We start from the raw sequence: 14,424 nt of genomic DNA on the forward strand, positions 1-14,424 counted from the left end.
GGCAAATGTTTGTATGGAGCATCTTATGGGGCCCTTATTCATCTTTATGCAGCATTGTATGGGGCATATTTTAATATGGAGCATCTTATGGGGCTTGTCATAAACTTTATGGAGCATTATATGGGTCGTATTTTGTATGGAGCATCTTATGGGGCCCATCATGAACTGTATGGAGCATTATATGGGGCTCCTGATTCAATATGGATATTCAAAAACACTTAACCTACTAATGTCTCAATTAATTTTACTTTTATTGGTACCTATTTTTATTTTTGACATTATCGGTAGCTGCTGCATTTTCCACCCTAGGCTTATACTCGAGTCAATAAGTTTTCCCAGTTTTTTGTGGCAAAATTAGGGGTCTCAGCTTTTACTCGGGTCGGCTTATACTCAAGTATATACGGTAAATAAAAAACACAACAAATATGTTAATTATTTTATCTTACTACAGATGAGAAATTGTATAAAAAGCGATAAAAAATTAATATGTAAAAAAAATTGTATAAATGAAAATGCTAAATTGTCCAGCAAAAAAAACCAATATGGCTCATTTGAAAAAAGGAAACTTACAACTTTCAGAAAATGCTATTGCAAAAAAACAAAATAATTTTTGTAAAATATTGTTCAGTCTATAAAAGCAGCAAAGCATAAAAAAAGATATCTATCTGATTTCTGTGTAATCGTTCTGACCCTACAAACAAATCGGTCTTATCACTATTATCGTACGGTGAACGTCATTAAAAAAAGACAATAACTGAATTTTTGTTTTTTGTTCATTCTCTGTTCTACAAAAGTTTAAAAAGTTACAGCTCTCAGAATATGGTGACGAAATATTTTTTTTTATAAAACAAAGCATTTTTCCTATGTTGTAGTAGAAAAACATAAAAAATGTATACATTTGGTATCACTGAAATTGCTCTAACCTGAAGAATAAAGCTTTCTTATCACTTATACCACATGGTAAACTGCACAAAAATAAAAATAAGAACTATTCTTGTACTGTTGTTTATTCATTCATTCTATCTCCCAAAAATTAGAATAAGGCTCAAGTCACATTTATCCCGTTATTTCCGCTGAGTGCTTAGGTCTGGTTTTCTGTGTAGATCCCCAAAACTGAGATTCAGACAAAACACCTGATGGAACCACTCACTTATGAGGCAGGTGGAATAACTTTGGACTCCATCTGGTTTCTGTTCCAGTGATGTAACACTATTTTAAGTGTAATCGACCGCAGTTCTGTGTACGCCTAAAATGATGAATACAGACACCAAATGGACTTCAAAGTATCTCTATATGCCTCACTATGGTGGGTGGTTCCGTCGGGGTTGGAATTGCATTTTTGTGGGATTTGCAAGGAAGCTCCGATGTAAGTGCTCAGCATAGAACATAAGAATGTGATCCCAGTCTAATACTGGAAGCGATCACAAAATGTTATGGAACTCAAAATGTTACCAATAAAAACCCTAACTTATCCCTCACAAAACCAGCCCCCACTCAGGTCCGTCATCTGTCACTGGAAATATACAGGTTTCAATGTTGCTGGTAGAACAAAGACTCTTGAAAAGTGACAAATCAACAACGCCTCAAATGAAAGCCAGTGAAATATGCTCTCCGCAATCCAATCCAAATCAGGAATTGAAGCTGGAAGGAGGTAATTTGCATATTTCTGGTGCATTCCGAGAAGAGCAAAGAGTCACTGCAAGTCTAAAGTTCTTTGTGTGTCGCTGGATCAAGCTGCTTGAAGGAAATCATCAAACCTTTACAACAGTTCAACAAGAATTAATTTTGTTCAATGTGGAGAAGGAGATTACCCATATGGTGTGCTGCAATGTGTGCTATATGTTTACAGACTTACAAGTTGAAAAGACAAACTTTACGCGCCAGAAATGCAAGCTTGTGACTCTTTTGGAGGAAAAAGTGCAAAGTTTTCAGGAGAGAATAACGGCACTGAATCTTATCAAATAAGATGAGGATTTCCTTGACAGAGCAGAAGAAACTTTTCAGAATGTTGAAAGAGAAGAACTTTTATGTTTCCTGCAGAAGCTATAGACAGTGTAGAAATAACAATTTAGAATGTTCAAAGAGAAGCACCTTTCAATGTACCTTCAGTAGAAGAGAAATGAAAGAATGTGACTCAAAGAAGCAGGAGGATGAGAAGGCAGTCAGCACCTATACCGCTGGAAGAACCACTTCCAGGCTTTCTCACAGGACAACTATGAAGATGTACATCAAGGAACACTCCAGTAAGCAATCAGAAGCCTCTGGAAAAGAGAAAAAGAAGCGCTGTGGTGAAGAAGGAATGGAAAATGGTGTTCTTGATGGTTTCCCTACTGAGAGGAACAGAAGCTGTTATCTACCGACCGTACATCACCTCACAAGAAGTGTGCTGTCTTCCTTATTCAAAGATCAAAGATGTGTCTGATAGAGTATCAAGATTCTTCAGTGATACAGATGACTTCCTTAGGGTACTGTCACGCAGTGGCACTTTTGTCGCTACGACGGTACGATCCGTGACGTTCCAGCGATATCCATACGATATCGCTGTGTCTGACACGCAGCAGCGATCAGGGACCCTGCTGAGAATCGTATGTCGTAGCAGATAGTTTGGAACTTTCTTTCGTCGCTGGATCTCCCGCTGTCATCGCTGGATCGTTGTGTGTGACAGCGATCCAGCGATGCGTTCGCTTGTAACCAGGGTAAACATCGGGTTACTAAGCGCAGGGCTGCGCTTAGTAACCCGATGTTTACCGTGGTTACCAGCGTAAAAGTAAAAAAAACCAAACAGTACATACTTACATTCCGGTGTCTGTCCCCCGGCGTTCTGCTTCTCTGCACTGTGAGCGCTGGCCAGCCGGAAAGCGAGCACAGCGGTGACGTCACCGCTGTGCTTTCCAGCTGGCGCAGACACAGTGCAGAGAAGCAGAATGCCGGGGGACAGACACCGGAATGTAAGTATGTAGTGTTTGTTTTTTTTTACTTTTACGCTGGTAACCACGGTAAACATCGGGTTACTAAGCGCGGCCCTGCGCTTAGTAACCCGATGTTTACCCTGGTTACCCGGGGCCTTCGGCATCGTTGGTCGCTGGAGAGCGGTCTGTGTGACAGCTCTCCAGCGACCACACAACCACTTACCAACGATCACGGCCAGGTCGTATCGCTGGTCGTGATCGTTGGTAAATCGTTATGTGAGACGGTACCCTTAGTCTACTAATACACAAAGTAACAAATGACACAGCAAAAGGGACCTGGGCAGAGATCCCCTGATTAATAATCTGTGTCGGTAGATCACAGCTGTGTGTCCATCGTGTGTGCCATCTCACCACGACTGGCCGCTTGTGGGTGCCACAGAAAAGGTGCAGGTGCCATCACATTGGTAAAGTGATGCACCAAGGTATGCTATTGCCGGAATGCCATGCTCGGAAGGCTATCAGTCTGTTCCTAGCACGGTCTCACTGACAAGCGGCCACGCCAAGATAGGTTGTTATAATTATAAGACTGTCAGTGTGGTAAGAATTATACCACGCTGCACTATTAGTGGTTCACATTGGCTGCCTCATGATTTATTCTAAGTCATCACCCAGAGATAAACTTCGGGACTGAAAGTCCCTGACACGCGACTTTAATTCCCAAAGTTTATGTCTGAGTGATCGCTTAGAACAAATCATCAGGCAGCCCATGTGAACTTCTAATATTGCGGTGTGATTTAATCACAGTACAACTAAGAACTAACCCACATACAAGCCTTGAACATTTACATGCAATGAATTATTGCGATCTGTTAATTATACATCTATTTATACCGATTAATGGAATAGCATCATAGTGGTTACACTAACAGAGTATGTCACCTATTTTAAAATCCATCAAAGATAGGTTTAATTTTTCCTTCATGGGACACTCATAATTTTACTTTATAATTAATGGAAGTATAATCTGACTTTTATTATAAGGGATCTTGGTCAGGTTTTCCAATAAAGATATACATACAAATTTCTCATACCCAGCATATCTTCGGGATCTAGTGGGTCACGGCTGCTATTTACAGCTGTGACCTTTTATACATCTGACAGATATATAAAAACTTTTTGGTTAACTGCAACTTTATTTTCACAATAAAGGTTAAATTGTATTTATTCACACTTTACTTCTTTCCCTATCCATTATTCTAAGGTTGAATTTCAGAAAGGCAGATTTTAATGAACTCAGAAAGAGTGTAGGAAAGGTCCAATGGTTGGGTGTTCTAAAGGACAGAAATGTCCAAGAAGGATGGGAGATTTTGCTAAATTAAATTCACACTGCACAATCAGTAACAATCCCAAAAAAAGGAAGAATTGGAAGCATTTAAAGAGACCAGGATGGATGTACACAGAACTTGCTAAAAACAAAAATAAGAAATTTATATAAAAATGAAAGAAGGAGCATATCTAAAGAAGAATATAATGCTGTCTACAAGGGCTTGCAAAGAAGACCAAAAGCAATAAAAAAGGATTTTTGGGATATGTCTAAGCAAAATGAAAATAAAAAATGCTATAGGATTTTTACAGGATGAAAAGGATGAAGTGGTCAAAAATGATGTTGTCAAAAGTGATGTTGGAAGACTGAGATGGCAAAGCAGCCCACTCTTCTTGGTAAAAAGCCTCCAGGTCCTGTAAATTCCTGGGCTGTCTAACATGAACTATGTACTTGAGATCTCCTCAGAGTGGCTCAATGATATTGAGGTCAGAGACTGAGATAGCCATTCCAGAACCTTTACTTTGTTCTGCTGTAGAATGGTTAAAGTTGATCAGCAATTTCTCATTTTTCCAACAAAATTTACAAAACTGTATTTTTTAGGGCCAACATCACGTTTGAAGTAACTTTGAGGGGCTTATATGACAGAAAATACCCAAAAGTGACACCATTCTAAAAACTTCACTCCTCAAAATGCTCAAAACCACATTCAAGAGATTTATTAACCCTTTACAAAAATTACAGCAAAGTGAAAGGAAAAAATGAACATTTTAGTTTGTCTTGCAAAAATGTTTATTTAGCCCCAAATTTTATATTTTTTAAGGGTAACAGGAAAGATGAACCAAACCATGTGTGCAATTTCTTCTGAGTATGCCGATACCCCATATGAAGTGGAAAACTACTGCTTGGGTGCACGGCAGGTTTTGAAGGGGAAGGAGTGCCAATTGAATTCTGGAGTCCAATTTTGGCTGGAATATTTGAGGAGCCCATGACATGTCAAAACAGCATAAATCCACACAAGTGATCCCATTGTGGAAACTACACCTTTTAAGGAATTCATCCAGCGGTGTAGTGAGCATTTTTAACCTTCAATCGATTCACACAATTGTATAACATTGGATTAAGTCAATGGAAAGTTACCATTTTTTCCAATATGTTTTCTGTGCCTTTGTAACTCACACATCCCCAAAACATCAGCGATCCACCTCTGTGCTTTACAGTAGGAATGGTGTTCCTTTAATCATAGGCTTTGTTGACCTCTCTCCAAATGTAATGTTTATGGTTGTGGCCAAAAAGTTTAATTTTGGTCTCATCAATCCAAATTACCTTGTTCTAGAATTTTGAGGCTTGTCTCTGTGCTGTTTTGCATATTGTATGCGAGATACTTTGTGGCATTTGCGCACTAATAGTTTTCTTCTGGCGACTCGATGATGCAGCCCATTTTTCTTCAAGTGCCTTCTTATTGTGCATCTTGAAACAGCCACACCGCTAGTCTTCAGAGATTCCTGTATTTCAGCTGATGCTATTTGTGGTGTTTTTTGCATCACCAACAATTTTCCTAGCAGTTGACAAAATTTTTGTTGGTCTACCGTGGTTTTGTTGTTACAGAGCACCTGGTTTTCCATTTATTAATCACATTTGAACTCTGCTGACTGGCATTATGAATTCCTTAGATGTCTTTTTGTATCCCTTTCCTTTTTTATACAGTTCAACTACCTTATCCCGTAGATCCGTTGACAATTCTTTTGCTTTCCCCATGACTCACAATCCAGAAACATCAGTGGCTGGATGAAAGATTCAAGAGTTTGTCTGGATCCCAGAAACTCACTCAGCTTTTATGCACACACACTGATTACAAGTAAACAGGTCACAGGTGAAGATGTTGCCTTTAGGAGCCATTCAAATCCATTTGTCTCAACTTCTGTGCATGTTATATCAGGTCAAATTCACCAGGGTATGTAACCTTTAATCAGGGTCATTTGGATGTTTTGGGTTGTCATTATGATTTTAAAACAGAAAACACAGTAGTTTGACAATAAATGGTTTCACCCAACCACAAACAATGAGTGGTTATAAAGTTTTGGTGTTATCATTCATATTCTCAGGAAAAAGTCCAAAAAAAATCAAAAAATCTGGCAGGGTATGTAAACTTCTGAGCACAACTGTATATACACACACACTGCAGTGTCACCTGTATAACATATATACACATCAGTAGCAGTATCGCCTATATAATGTATATAGACTGCTGTAATATATAAGTGATACAGTGATTATATACAGCAGTATCACTTATATATTGTATATACAGCAGTCTATATACATTACATAGGTGCAAGTGCTGTATATACATAAAAAAAGTTTTCATCTTGGGATTCACCCAGGTCCCTGAGATGGGGGAGGATGAAGAGATGAGGCAGGTCCACTGTCCAGCGTCGGCGGTGAAGAGGAGAGGATCCTGCTGGAATTGGTAAGAGCAGTGTTGTCTGATGCTGGTACAGGCAGGCCAGCATCAGACAGAGAAAGGTAGGAGCCCTATGCGTGCCGTGTAGGCGGGTCCGTGACCCCGTATCTTTCAGGGTACATGACAGCTGATCTATACAGCTGACATGTGCCCGCAACAGCCACGGGTGGAATTGCGATCCACCTGTTGCTGTTAACTAGTTAAATGCCGCTGTCAATTTCTGACAGTGGCATTTAACTTGTGCTTACCGGAAGCGCTTTGCTAATCCCGCCCATCGGTGAACTCATCACATGATCGCAGGTCACCGATGGGTCGACATGACAACCAAAGGTCTGAGAAGCAGACCTCTATGGTTGTCATTGCGCTGACCACAGGACAAGTTAGCATTTCTGCTACACACAGGTGATCTGATCATCGTCTGTGTATAGCAGAGGCGATTGAAGTGCTCCAGCTTCTAGTCTCCCATGGAGACAATTGAAGCATGCAAAAAGTGAAATAAAAATATATTTAAAAAAATATAAAAGTTCAAATTTCTCTTTCGCCCCATTCAAAATAAAATAAAAAAACAAATATATGCATATTTGGTATCGCGGCATTCAGAATCGCACGATCTATCAATATAAAAATAGAATTAACACAATTGCTAAACAGCGTAACGAAACAAAAATTCAAAATGTAAAAATTGCAGGTTTTTTTTTGTTCGCCGCTACATTGCAAAAAAATGCAAAAAAATGCAATAAAGGGCGATCAAAAGATTGTATCTGCACCAGAATGGTATCAATAAAAATGTTAGCTCGGCGCACAAAAACAAAAGTCCTCACCCAGCCCCAGATCACGAAAAATGGAGACGCTATGAGTCTTGGAAAATTACACCATTTATTTAACCATATTTTGGATTTTTTTTTTTAACCACTTATGACGGTGTCAGTTTTAGCATTTAGTGACCATGGTAAAAAAACAACAACTGAATTTAGTGACCATGGTAAAAAAAACAACAACTGCAGAACTGCACTTTTTTTGCAATTTCACCACACTTTTCGAGTACATGATATGTTGAAACCAATAATGTCGTTCAAAAGTACAACTTGTCCCTCAAAAAAACAAGCCCTCACATGGCCATTTTGACAAAAAATAAAAAAGTTTTGGTTCTAGGAAGAAACGGAGCAAATAAAACAAAAATCAAAAACTGAAATAGCTCTGGTCATTAAAGGGTTAATTCCTGGGTAGCATCTGAGGGGTTACATTTTTTAGAAGTATTTGAGGGGTGCTGTTTTTAAAAAGGTATCATTTTTGGGGAGATTCCAATAGATAGGCCACTCAAAGTCAATGTAAATCTGAATAGGTCCCTAAAGAAACAGGTTTTATAAATGTCTTGAAAAAATGAGAAATTATTGCATAACTTTTAAACCTTCTAAAATGCTAAAAAAGCAAAATAGCGTTGAAAAATGATGCAGATGTAAGGTAGACATGTGGGAAATGTTATTTAATAATTATTTTGTACAGCATGACTAACTGGTTTAAGGGAATAAAAATTTAAAGTTTGAAAATTGTAAACTTTTCAAAATCTTTGCCAAAATTCCAATATTTTGGCAAGTGGACACAAAGCATATTGACTTAAATTTAAAACTAACATAAAGTACAATGTGTCATGAAAAATAAATCTCACAATCACTGGGATATGTTGAAGCGTTCCAGAGTTATTACTATATGAAATGACACTGGTCAGATTTAAAAAATGTGGCCTGTTTATTAAGGTCAGAATTGGCTCAGTCATTAAGGGGTTAACATTATAAGAAGGCTGATAAAGAACTCTTAGCACCAGCTAGGGAAAATCCTGATGTCAGGTTTATAAATTTGGAGACAATATGGCCAATTTTTCCTTTGGCTGCAATACATCCAACATCACGTGAAGGAAATCTGTCACCACCATCATTGCACTGTAAGGAAGGAGTCCTTGGTATTCATGAGTTGAGCCTGCCCAATGCAAGGCAGATGTCATCTGAAATACATAGCTGGCATCTGTCCATAACAGCAATAATCAGCGATATCTGTGATCTCTGCTTTTTAACTATCTAAATAACAATGTAAATTTCTGACAGTGGTATTCATATATCATGATCCCCGGTGGAAAAGCTCCCTGAAATGCAATAGCAGGGGATCAATTTATTAACATGGCAGCCATCACTGAAGGACCCTGTCACTGCCATCTTGATACTACTCTGCAGCTCAGATATAGGGTTAGCTTCAAAGAAAACCTTAATTTATACTATATACTGCATTACTGTGGGATTGCAGTAAATAGTGTAAGTAATCCCCCCAAAAATGTGATTAACTGAAATATCTTTTATGTACCCTAAAATGGTATCAATTAAGACTACTGCTCTTTATGCAGTAAACAAGCCCTCACACCGTTCCTTGGATCGAAAAATTAAAAAGTTCCAGATCTCAGAAATTGACAACAAATTTTTTTTTCTTTTATTACAATTGGAAGAATTCTTTTAGCTACAAAAATATAGAAAAACTATAGAAGTTTGGTATCATTGTAATTGTGCTGATCTGGAGAATGAAGTCATTTTTACTGTACAATGAATGCCGTAAAAGCAAAACGCGAGCAACCATAGAATTGCAGGTTTTTTTTCACAATTTCACCCAATTTGGAGTTTTTGTCACATTTTTCAGTACATCATAACCTAAAATGAATTCAAAACTACAACTCATTTAAGGCCTTATTAGGCTACATGAGAGGAAAAATACAAATTATGCCTCTTGGAGGAAGGAGAGATATAACCGAAAATATAAAAGAGAGAAACTGTCCAGTCCCGAAGTGGTTAATATGTTTATAAGTAGTGAAACATGGTGATGGCATATTACTTTGGTTTCAGATGGAAGGTAGTAAGACTTCAGGATTAGACTACATTACATGTTTGTAGTATGTAACCGTGGAAAGAAATAGATCTGAACAGAAACTGCAGGTACAAAAAATAAGGATCATTTTAATAAAGACTCCTAACAAAGTTGCTTATTTGTTTTTTAAATGTTTCTATTTTATATGCACTTGATCAGTAAAAAACATGTAAAAAAGGTTACTTTTCCTTAATATATATATATATATATATATATATATATATATATATATATATATATATAGTGTGTTTGTAAAGTCATGGTGCACTTTTGACTACTCACTGGAAAGCAACAAAAAACGATAGAAATGTGAAATCTGCTCCAAATAAAAGAAAAACTCTCCCATTTTCATACCTATCACCATATCATGCACCAGGCCACATCACACGCTCACTTTAGGGGTGTTACATTTGTACTCAACATAGGCATGAGGATGTTCAGCAGCCCATATTCGGACGTTATGGCGATGAACATGTCCACAGATATGGAAGGTCGCCTCATCAGTCACTAAATACAATCTTCTGCAAAAATCTTGCATCATTGTCGATCTCATGAAGCATATCTGTAGCAAACGCGCATCATTTGGGTCTATCCGCCGGTTTGATAGCGTGCAACAGCCGCTATTTGTACTCCGTAAAACAGAGAAGTTTCTTTAACACCATATGAACTGTAGTCTTGCTTAGGTGTAATTGTCGAGCACACACACGCACAGATTTTTTAGGGCTCCTTAGGAAGCTATCCCATATAGCCTCTACAGACTCGTCACTGACTGGCCTACCAGAACGGGGTTTCTCCACCAAAGTACCGGTTTCCTTTAACTTCTTATCCCACTGAGTAATGTTATTCCTATGTGGTGGCGCTTAGTTATAAACGCGCCGATATTCACGTAGCACTTTGGTCACGGATTTGAATTTAGAGAGCCACAGAACACACTGAACTTTCCTCTGTACCGTCCACATCTCGACTGGCATGGAAAACCACACAGCTGGCATAAGCTTATGGTTGCATGATGTCACAGACCTGGCAGTGTATTAATCAGAGTTCAGTTTATCAGGGGTTAATCTGACTGGGGGCTCAGCAACAGCTTAAATATGTTTGTGTTGTTTGATTGGTTCTTGTTATCTCTCCTCATGAACAAGTATGATATGATTGGGCCAGAGAAAGGGCGCCAAAATGTAAACTATAAAAGCGCACCATGACTTTACGGACACACTGTATATATATATATATATATATATATATATATATATATATATATACAGTATATACAGTATATATATATATATATATATATATATATATACTAGATCGTGGCTCGATTCTAACGCATCAGGTATTCTAGAATGCAAAGCCATGTAGTATATAACACAGCCCATGTAGTATATAGCACAACTACGTAGTTTATAACACAGCCCACGTAGTATATAGCATAGTCACGTAGTAAATTGCACAGCTAAGTAGTATATAATACAGCCCTCGCAGTAGATAACACAGCCATGTAGCATATTGCACAGCCCACGTAGTATGTAGCACAGGCACGTAGTATATAGCACAGCCCACGCAGTATATAGTACAGCCAAGTAGTATATAACACAGCCCACATAGTATATAGCACAGCCACGTATTATATAACACAGCCCATGTAGTATATAGCATAACCTGTCATGGTTCCCAATGGCAAGGGAACATAAAAAACACATAAGTAACGAACGAGCTCTCGGGTGATGGAAACTCGAGTTGACCGTGAGCTAAATCTACCACACAACTAACAGTAGCCAGGGAGCATACCTACGGCTTCCTATATGCCACGCGCCAGCCGGAGGACTAACTACGCCTGGTAGAGGAAGAAACAGACCTGGCTTACCTCTAGGGAAATACCCCAAAAGATGATAGCAGCCCCCCACATGTAATAACGGTGAATTAAGAGGAAAAGACATACACAGTATGAAAGTAGATTTAGCAAAGAGAGGTCCACTTACTAGATAGCAGAAGGATACAAAAGAGGACTTCACGGTCAACTGAAACCCCTTTCAAAAACCATCCTGAAATTACTTTAAGACTCCTGTGTCAACTCATGACACAGGAGTGGCAATTTCAGCCCGCAAGAGCTTCCAGCTACAGAGAATTACAAAAACTGCAAACTGGACAAAAGGTACAAAACAAAAGGACAAAGTCCACTTAGCTGATCAGCAGACTAGTAGCAGGAACATGCAACCGAAGGCTCTGGTTACAATGATGACCGGCAAGGAAATGACTGGAGAGCAAGGCTAAATAGGAAACTCCCAAACACTGATGGAAGCAGGTGAACAGAAGAAGCAAAGTGCAAACAAGTCACCAGTACCACCAGCAACCACCAGGGGAGCCCAAAAAGCGGATACACAACAGTACCCTCCCTGTTATGGTTTCCAATGGCAAGGAAACATCAGAAGCATAGAATAAACAGACAAGCTCTCGGGTGATGGAAACTAGAGCTAACTGCGATGCTAAACCTACACACCACACTTGAAGTAGCCAGGGGGCATTCCTGCATTGTCTCTAGATGCCGCGCGCCAGCGGGAGAACTAACTACCCCTGGTAGAAGAAAACACAGTCCTGGCTTGCCTCCAGAGAATGTCCCCACAGGAGATAGCAGCCCCCCACATATAATAACGGTGAGAGCAGATAAAAAGACACACGTAGTATGAAAGCAGATTTAGCACAGAGAGGCCCGCTAACTAAATAGCAGAAAGATACAACAGAGGACTTCGCGGTCAGCTGCAAAACCCTTCAAAACACCATCCTGAAATTACCTTAACTCATGTGACAACTCATGCCACTGGAGTGGTAATTTCAGCCCAACAAGAGCTTCCAGCTGCAGAGATTCACATAAGTGCAAACTGGAAAAAACATACAAAAATAGACTTAAGGACTAAAGTGTCCAACTTAGCTGAGCAGAAAACTGGGAGCAGGAACATGCAACAGAATCACTCTGGATACATTGATGGCCAGCATTAGAATGACTGAGGAGCAAGGTTAAATAGGATACTCCCACATCCTGATAGGAACAGGTGAACTGAGAAGGCAAAGCTTGCAGGACACCAGTACCACAAGAGACCACCGGGGGAGCCCACGAACCGAATCACAACAGTACCCCCCCCTTAAGGAGGGAGCACCGAACCCTCACAAGAACCACCAGGGCGATCTGGATGAGCCCTATGAAAGGCACGGACCAAATCAGAAGCATGAACATCAGAAGCTGTAACCCAAGAATTATCCTCTTGACCGTAGCCCTTCCATTTCACCAGATATTGAAGTCTCCGTCTGGAAACACGGGAGTCCAAGATTTTCTCCACCACGTACTCCAATTCACCCTCAACCAGCACAGGAGCAGGAGGCTCAACAGAAGGCACAAGTGGTACCTCATACCTCCGCAATAATGACCGATGGAAGACATTATGGATAGCAAAGGATGCTGGGAGGTCCAAACGAAAAGACACAGGGTTAAGAATTTCCAAAATCTTATAAGGACCGATGAACCGAGGCTTAAACTTAGGAGAAGAGACCCTCATAGGGACAAAACGGGAGGACAACCACACCAAGTCCCCAACACGAAGACGAGGACCAACACGACGATGGCGATTAGCAAAACGTTGAGTCCTCTCCTGGGACAACTCCAAATTGTCCACCACCTGCCCCCAAATACGATGCAACCTATTCACCATGGTATCCACTCCAGGACAATCCGAAGACTCCACCTGACCAGATGAAAAACGAGGATGGAACCCTGAATTGCAAAAGAAAGGGGAGACCAAAGTGGCAGAACTGGCCCGATTATTAAGGGCAAACTCAGCCAACGGCAAAAAGGAGACCCAGTCATCCTGATCAGCAGACACGAAACACCTCAAATAAGTCTCCAAGGTCTGATTAGTACGTTCCGTCTGGCCATTTGTCTGGGGATGAAATGCAGACGAAAAAGACAAATCAATGCCCATCCTGGCACAAAACGCCCGCCAAAATCTGGACACAAACTGGGATCCCCTGTCGGAAACGATATTCTCCGGAATACCATGCAGCCGAACCACATTCTGAAAAAACAGGGGCACCAACTCAGATGAGGAAGGCAGCTTGGGCAAGGGCACCAAATGAACCATCTTAGAAAAGCGGTCACACACCACCCAAATGACGGACATCTTCTGAGAAACAGGGAGATCAGAAATAAAATCCATAGAGATGTGTGTCCAAGGCCTCTTAGGAACAGGCAAGGGCAACAACAACCCACTAGCCCGAGATCAACAAGGCTTGGCCCGAGCACAAACATCGCAAGACTGCACAAAAGTATGCACGTCCCGAGACAGGGAAGGCCACCAGAAGGACCTAGCCACCAAATCTCTGGTACCAAAAATTCCCGGATGACCTGCCAGAGTAGAAGAATGAACTTCCGAGATGACTCTAGTGGTCCACTCGTCAGGAACAAACAGTCTACCAGACGGACAACGATCAGGTCTATCCGCCTGAAATTCTTGCAAAGCACGTCGCAAATCTGGAGAGACAGCAGACAAAACCACTCCATCCTTAAGGACACCAGCAGGTTCAGAATTCCCAGGAGAGTCAGGCTCAAAACTCCTAGAAAGAGCATCTGCTTTCACATTCCTAGAACCCGGTAAGTACGAGACCACAAAATTAAACCGGGAAAAGAACAACGACCAACGTGCCTGTCTAGGATTCAGGCGCCTGGCAGACTCCAAATAAATTAAATTCTTGTGATCAGTCAAAACTACCACCTGATGTCTGGCACCCTCAAGCCAATGACGCCACTCCTCAAATGCCCACTTCATGGCCAAAAGCTC

This window comes from Ranitomeya variabilis, chromosome 3 (assembly GCF_051348905.1).
Source record: "Ranitomeya variabilis isolate aRanVar5 chromosome 3, aRanVar5.hap1, whole genome shotgun sequence".
NCBI classification, from domain to species: Eukaryota; Metazoa; Chordata; class Amphibia; order Anura; family Dendrobatidae; genus Ranitomeya; species Ranitomeya variabilis.